The sequence below is a fragment of the Lygodium microphyllum genome, chromosome 3, assembly GCF_053477565.2.
Source record: "Lygodium microphyllum isolate KBCC chromosome 3, Lygodium_microphyllum_v1.1.10, whole genome shotgun sequence".
NCBI lineage: Eukaryota > Viridiplantae > Streptophyta > Polypodiopsida > Schizaeales > Lygodiaceae > Lygodium > Lygodium microphyllum.
In genome coordinates this window covers 40,293,353-40,302,034 of record NC_141137.1, presented here as the reverse complement: position 1 = coordinate 40,302,034, position 8,682 = coordinate 40,293,353, and positions in this window count along the sequence as shown.

The window sequence follows — 8,682 nt, the reverse complement described above, 5'->3', positions numbered from 1 at the left end:
AGGTTCAAGTAGCCAAATCATCTCCATAATAAAAGGGTTAAGAAAAGGATTACCATTGTATCTCATAAAATTAAATAAGGTTGAGCAGAATAAACAAGACAAGGGAGAGCCATATTGGCTGAAGGAATACGATGACATCTTCCTAGAAGAGCTGACTGAATTACCATCTCGAAGAGAAGTCGATCACGGGATCACTTGAACCAGGAGCCACTCCAATTTCTAAGAGTCCATATAAAATGTCTATCCTTGAAGCAATTGAGCTGAAAGAGCAACTCAAGAAGTTACTGGATCAAGGATACATCAGACCCAGTAATTCACCATGGGGAGCCCTAGTACTGTTTCAAAAGAAATAGGACGGAACTCTCCGGCTTTGCATTGATTACCGAGGTCTAAACCAAGTAACAATCAAGAATAAATATCCAATCCCAAGAATAGACGAGCTACTTGATAGGCTGCAAGGGGCGAAAATCTTTTCTAAGATTGACCTTCGATCTGGTTACTACCAAATAAGGATCAAGGAAGAAGATATCCCCAAAATTGCCTTCAATACCAGATATGGTCATTTTGAATTTATTGTAATGTCTTTTGGTCTAATTAATGCCCTTGCTACATTTAATAAATTAATACAAGACATTTTTTGACCTTATCTTGATGAGTTTGTCCTAGTCTTCTTTGATGACATCCTAACATACTCCAAGAGAGACGAAGACCATGAGCTGCAATTGTGCATTGTGCTGGACACCATGAGGATGCACAAGCTCTATGTGAAGAAAAAGAAGTGTGCCTTTTTCAAAAGACAGATGGAATATCTCGGATTCATAGTATCTACTGAAGGAATCTCTGTACATCTAGCCAAATTTAGAGATGTTCAAGAGTGGCAACCTCCAACGACAGTTAAGGAAGTGAGAAGCTTCTTAGGACTGACTCAATGGTATAGAATTTTCATTAAAAAATTATGCCCTAATAGCTGCACCTCTCACTGATTTGCTAAAAAAGCAAACTAATATTTTGTAGATGCCCATTGAGCAAACCAGTTTTGAGCAACTCAAGAAAAGTTTGGTAATAGCATCCATCATAAAGCTACCTGACCTAAGTCAAGAGTTTCAAGTCATAATAGATGCAAGTTCTCTTGCACTAGGTTGTGTGCTTATACAGCAAGGCCATCCAATAGCTTATTCCTCAAGGAAACAGAAAATCCATGCTATTAGCTATGATCCATGCTCTCAAATTGTGGTGACACTATCTGTTTGGAAGCAAGTTTACTTTGGTCACTGACCACAAAAGTCTCAAATGGATCTTTACTCAACCAGACCTTAACATGAGACAACATCGGTGGATTGAAGTCTTGTAAGAATTTGATTTTGAAATCAAGTTCAAACCTGGGAAAGAGAATGTGATTACTAATGCATTGATTCGTAAAGCTTTTTTGAATGCACTTATCATGGAAGAGCCATCTAAAGGAGATACTTTAGCTACCATGATATTGATGCCTAGCAATCCAATCATTAAGCTAGCCAAAGAATAAGCAGACAAGGATCCTAAGTATCAGTTAATGCTTAGAGAAATCCTAGTTAAGGACACTGATCCTAAGCTCAGAGTCAAATACCAAAATTTCATTGTGGATGATGGATTTGTCTATTTCAGGACAAGGCTCTGCATTTCCCTCAGTCAAGTGCTGAAAAAGAAGATATTATGGGAAGCCCATGACTCCCCGTTCTCATGACACCCTGGCTATGCAAAAACTCTTAATGCAATTAGGAAAAGTTACTACTGGGAAAGAGTGAAGCATGATGTACTCAGATATGACACTGAATGCCTATGTTGCTAATGGGTGAAAGCTAAAGATAAGTCATGAGGTAACTTGGCCAAAAACTACCAGATGAAGTCGTTTTGATGAAAAAAAAGGTAATTTTGAAAAAAATGCAAAAAATCATGACGTTTTTTATGCCTGGAGGGAGAGAAAGCATTTTAAAATCATCCCCATGCCACCATCCAATAGGTAGGCAATCAAAAAACATTTTTTATCAAGCTTACTTAGCTCTTAACAAGTAGCCAAAAGAATGAGTGACTGCATGCTTCCCTCTCATGGCTATAAATACAACCCCTCTCCTTAATAAAGAAAGCAAGAAGGAAGACCTCCTGATGATGGAAAATTTTCTCTATATCTCTTTCCCATTCTAGCTTGAGCCTTGAAGAAGGAAAATACCCCTCTTTTACCTCATTTTCATTTTCTCTACCCCCTGTTATGCCTTTCTTCTATACAGCCATATCTCCAAGCAAAACGCTGGCGAAATTTTTTTAGATGACCACCAACTCTCCCTGAGCTACCACGTTAATTTCACCTGACATCCATGGCTCCACAAGGTCACAAAAATTCAAGAAGCCCATTTGAAGCAAAAGAAGCGGTCAATGGAGAAAATGACACGGTAGGAATTGGCGAAACCCTCGTTACTACAAATCTGGTAGAGGTAACATCTCGTCCGTTTGGAAAAAAATAATGTTTTATAAGCTTATCGCTATATTTGGCTTTAAATGATTATAAACGTACTTTAAAGAAAATGTATATGAAATGCCACTTAGGAAAATGGCCTGAGTAATATAATAATAAACTATTCAGTGAAAAGACTCTTTCACTTAAAAAAGGATTATATGCTTATCATGAAGAAAATATCATAATTATGGTTTATTTTGTGATATTTATTGTTATTTCGTTAATGATGCGTGTGATGATAATAACTAAAAAAAGGTAGACGGTGTTAGGGAAGGGAATATTTTATAACTTTCCCGTGAAAGTGACTATCTCTATTTCATTTTGCTAATGATAAACATATGCATATGAGTCTTATAATAATTTATAGAAAATAATTTACATAATATCATGAAATAATCAATGCATTAAATCAATATAAAATTGTATAGGAAAATATATACTAGACGCACATAAATTAGGTGCGTGTAGTAATATAATTTGATGTCTGAAAGATAAAATAAAAATTTCACTTATAATTGTTACATTACTTAGAATAAAGTTTTTAGATAAACACTTAGCATTGCATTTATGACATAGCTAAATGAAAATTGATCTTCCTAGATAATGTTGAAAGTTTGACAAATGGTCAAACATCGTCAATTAAACCATAAATACAAGAAGAATAAAATAAAAATTATTTTCTTACTAAAAACACACACAATGTTAATATTAATGCTTATATTAGCGAGAGCATCAATATCATGAGTCGACCCATACATGAATCAACGAGAAAACCTTACCTAAAATATCGAGGATGTTGAAGCAAAAACAACTATGAAATACTTGACAATCCTGAAACTATTGGTATCAGGAAATTAAATAAATATCAAAAGTTTGTAAGACTTATTGGGCATTGATAAAAATTTGTCGATACAAATTATAATGTCTAAAAAGACTTGAAAAAGCATTTGAAATCTTGCTAAGTGTGGATTAGGGCAAGGCACCGCATGAATTGCCTGCCATAGGTATAAATGCCCATATTATCTTTTAGGGCAAAAATACCAAGTTTTCATAAGGATAAAATAAACTTCAAATTCGCGAAATAACTTGCGGATTCGAAAAAGAAAAAAGTTGCAAGTAGGAAGTGAAACTCTAAGAATAAGGTGGGGCCTTAAAAGAGAAACCCTAGAATTAGGTGGGGTTGCTTCCTATGCTAAAAACACTTGTTGTTGTTTCTTTTTTGTGTGTATGTATTGATGGTTGCACAAGAATGATTAATTGTGCTTGCAGCAGTTAGATCTGATTGTAAATATATAATTAGGATAATAAGAGGAAAGATTGCGCTATGCCTCTGGAGCCCCAAGAGGAACACCAAGGAAAAGGAAATTCTCTTGCAAGAAAATCTATCTTGTAACATCAACAAGATTTTATTTCATTCTTTTGATCATCAAAACAAAGAAACAACAATTCTTCACGCAACATCATAGTAGATATCTCCCACGTATTTGATAGAATCAACCATAATCTTCAACATCTTCATAGAATCCATCAATATAACAAAGAACACAAAAGAATACACCATCTTTGAATGGAAATTAATCACATATTATTCTTCTTCAATGTCTTCATAGTTCTTTCTCTCAATCTCTCATATACAGTTACACTGTTTTGATAGATTTGACTAACTCTGGCTATATATATATATATATATATATCTCTCTCTTTCTCTCTCTCTCTCTCTCTCTCTCTCTCTCTCTCTCTCTATCAATAGTACATCATATCCTCACTACAATACTCTCATAATAACTCTCAATAATCATTCTTAGGTCGTGGATGCACCTCCCAAGAGGTATGTCTGATATGAAGAGTCACCAGAGCCACTAGAGTGTCTTTTCACAGCTCACTACTGGCACTGTCACTTGGTCTCTCTTCAGTCTTCAGTAGCTGCTTCTTCCTTTTTTTTTAGCTCTTTTGAAATTAGATTCATCCTTTCCAAAGGTTAGAAAACTTTCCCAAATCCCACATACATTCTACAAAACACTTACAGAAGGTCTACAGAACAGTTACAGTACAGTACCAGAGCAGCTACATAGGGTCATCAGAATCTCATAACTCATACTCAAACCATTCCAAACTATCAAAAACTATTCAATAAGCTTCCAAAAGATCTCAATCTTCATCAATCATCAATCCATGATTCATACAGAAGATAATCAGAACAAAACAAAAGCTATATAGAAGGTATACAGAACCAATCAGAACCTCAACAGAACCTATCAGAACAATACAAAGCTTCATATCTCCACTGAGAATCATTATGAACTTCCAAAAAATAATCAATATCATCCAAAAAACTCTCAAACACTTCCATTAACAACCATATATCACTCTAAATCCATCAAAAATCAATCACTCAGACCTCAAAATCAACAAAAATCAGTCAAAAATTCAGTCTTTTTCCACTCTCAACATATCCCCACATTTAAAAAGGAAGTGTCCTCGCAACCTAAGGAAAATAATAATATAAGTTCATTAAAGAGATCAATTTTATCTTCCGTTGGATCTTCAATAATCTTGCTAAACCACAACCCCAACTTATTACCTATCTGATAGAAAAAACTACTAAAGGAAAACTTCAGTTATTTATTAACTCATCTGATTAATCATTTAAAAATCATAACAAATTTGTAAAGGATAAGAGAGGTTCTCTTCAGCTTTTCACCATAGGCTTTCCATCCACCATTAATAGTTTGAAAAGAGCTCTCGAACAAATTATTCTCAATCAGCATGAACTCATCACATACAATTATTACAACACACACACAAACACTAACACAACCATTTGAATGACACCTCCAAAAAGAGATATATATCATTAAGAGTCATCCAAAATACATTGCAAAGGTATCAATGAGGATGATCCCTTTTGAAGGCTTGGTGGTTTAGAAAACGATCCATGGAGAAGGATTCATCTACAAATGTCTTTGGAGGATTTTGAAAGAACTGCAGGCAGCACATCCTTTCTAGCAAAACAAGGTATCTGCTAGGGAGACATAGGGCATGAAAATACAGGACATCCAACTGGTGGGAGTCAGTGTTCACATTGACATTCATACAAAGTTTTGGAATGGCCTTTTGATCATTATGGGAATGCTTATGCATGTATGCTAGATACCAAGCAAAATGAGCTGTCAATCTCACTGAAGGATCTAGAGATTGTGAATATTGGTGAGCAAAATGAAGGTAGTACTGGTATACTTGACTGGCAGTTGTCCAATCTTCTGGAATTATTGGCCAGTTTATCTGAGGTCTTGTAACAGAATCAGTCGAGCTCCATCATCTTCTTCTTGGAATCTGTTGATCAAACCCTTCATATTCACTAACCAACTGAGGGGGTTGAGAAATAGAAGTGGTAGGAGATGGAAGTGGAATAAGTGAAAGAGGATGAAGAGATGGGTAGGCAAAATCATAAAAGGAGGAATAACTTAAAGAAAGAGTGGCTGAAAATTTTAGGGAATCAGTTAGGAAAGGTGTTAATTGATAAATAGGAAAGGTAAAAGGTATATGGATAGAAGGAGAAAGACATGGTGGAGAAGGGGAAAATACCCAATAGGTAAATATGAAAATTTGAGGAAAAGATTGAGGTTGGAAAAGAAGAGGTAAGATTGAGGTCCCTCTGTTCCTAGCCTATTGTACTACCAACAAATTGGCTAGGAACAGAGGGACCTAAGATAGATCGTCTCTGATAGGCGGTGGGCAATTTGTTGGTAGTACAATAGGCTAGGAACAGAGGGACCTAAGATAGATCGTCTCTGATAGGCATAAAAAAGATTGAATCAAATGGATGGTTTTTGGAAAGGTGAGCTAAGAGATCTACCCTCAGTTGGTTAGTGCTCTGTACATAGGTAGAAGCTGTGTTCTGACGTTGATTCAGAACCACAGAATCAATCATTGAGTGCTAGGAATTGTCAGGGCAAGTAGCCACTTTTGAAAAGTAACTCTGGAACATGTCATCTATCCGCAACTCCAAATAGTTGACATACAAAACAGCTTGCAAAACCACGTCTCCCACATACTAGGCCATATCTACTTCATTTGGAATCAACAAGTCACCTCGTAGATACATATATGATAGCAACATGGTATCCGTCATCACAGAATCTTCAAACACCATACGGACCACTTTTGTCAGTAACTCAGGAGACCAAGCCCCACTCCAACCATTCTCTGGAAGAGGAAGATCCATCGTTAAAAGCTTCATGTAAAAGGCCAACTTTTGCAATTGATAGTGGACAAAGAAAGAATGGTTCGAAGAAACATATTTCTGGAAATGTTCAAATGTAGACCATAGCAGATCCATCATGGACTGCAATCTTTTCACTTTATCTTGAAATAATGGATACAAGGTAGCCTATCTTTGGAGAACTGCCAAGTCCTGCTTTGAGAGAGAAGGAATCAAAGGAACATTAGGGCTTGGAGAAACAGACCGTGACTGTGCCAGTTGGTCTTGCAACTACTTGATTTGGAAAGCTTGTGATTCCACTGTGTCATGAACAGTCTGTAAGATTGAGAGTTTTGCATTGAAAAGAGTTTGAAACTCTTGGGCTTCTTTGGACATCCTCTCCTTCTCCTCTGAGATTCTAGTAACCTCTAACTGAGCTTCTGTTAACTGAATCTTCAAAGAAGATATCTCTTATCTTTGGGTCTCAATCATTTGGGTTTGTTGCTCCATCTGCTTAAACAGATCTACCAATATGTCTTTAGCAGAGGCTAACTCTGATGTTGCCTTATGCAACTGGTCTTTGGACTGCATCAGTTTTTCGTAAAAGGAAGCATACAATTGTTGAACACAGGCTCTCACTGAAAGTTCAATCAAACTCTGGATGTCTTTACAGAGAAATGGAATGGCATCTCCCAACACTAGATTTTTCAATGAAGGGACTGATATGTCCAAGGAACCCTCTCTATGTGCTCTGAACAAGTTATTAAATGTGAGATAAGCAAGGAGGTCACTACCAGATATAGCAGGAATTGTGACTGAAGGAAGAACTGAAGGAGCTTTATCTGCCATATGCTTCAAGTGCTTTCGCTGGAGAATCAAGATCCTCTATATCAACAGGTTCTAACTCTTCTGAAGGTGGTGGAGGAGGTATTGAATCAGATGGAGGAGGTGGTAGCACACCCTTCTTTAAGCCTGAGTATGTCAAGAAAGCATACAGGTAGGATCCATATGTGACATTTGTGACATTTCCTCTGGTTACTTTGACGAAATGTTGATCCATCTTTGTGAGTAGGTAAATGATCCAATCAATAGCCACTCCTTTTAACACCATCCTGGAAGCTGTAAAGAGCTCTTTGGACAAGTAATGGGATGGTGTTTTGGTAGGCATAAACCTGTCTTGGAGAAACTGACAGACCAACTTCCAAAGGGGATCAGTGATCATGGAGACTCCTGAAGTGTTGATCACTTTCTTGACATCCAAAATTTCCTTGGTGTGCTTCTGTAATAGCTTGAAAATCTCATTGTTGGAGAATAATTGTTTAGCTGTAACAAAGGGCTCTCCTTTGTAGGGAAGAGATAGAGCCTTCCCTAACCCTCGGGGTGTCAATGTCATGGAAGCACCATGGACCAATCCTGACTTCTTGCTGTATGAGGCAAGGAACTCATCACACAAGGATGGATCATCTGGAATCAAGGGAAATGAAGTAGCCATGAAAGTCGTGAGTCCTGCTTTTGCTATAGGCTCAAAAGTTAGTAGGGAAGAGTAATCCCTACTAACTAGCGGAACATATTGGATAGGAGGAGGAGTGTGAGGCACCATTCAGATGGAAAACACACACACCACAACACAAACAATCACAAAGAATGCCTGCAAAACAACCAAAGGGCTATCAAAAAGAAATCAATCAAAATAAGAACACACATACATAGACGTAACTAACCCATTTACCACCCCAAACAATACACATCCTAGAAAAATTCGGCATGACCTCTACACATATGTAACCGAAAACTTCATGTGATGCAATAAACATGCACCCAAATCCCCATATTAAGCAAGAAAGAAAGAACTACACACCGTTCCCGTAATCGTAGCACATAGAAAAATCATAATACCATAAAAATGTAAATCAAGACCTAACCATAACCTTGACCATAAGATCCAACTAAAAGACTTTTACATGTTCATCCCACGAAGCGTGTTTATTAA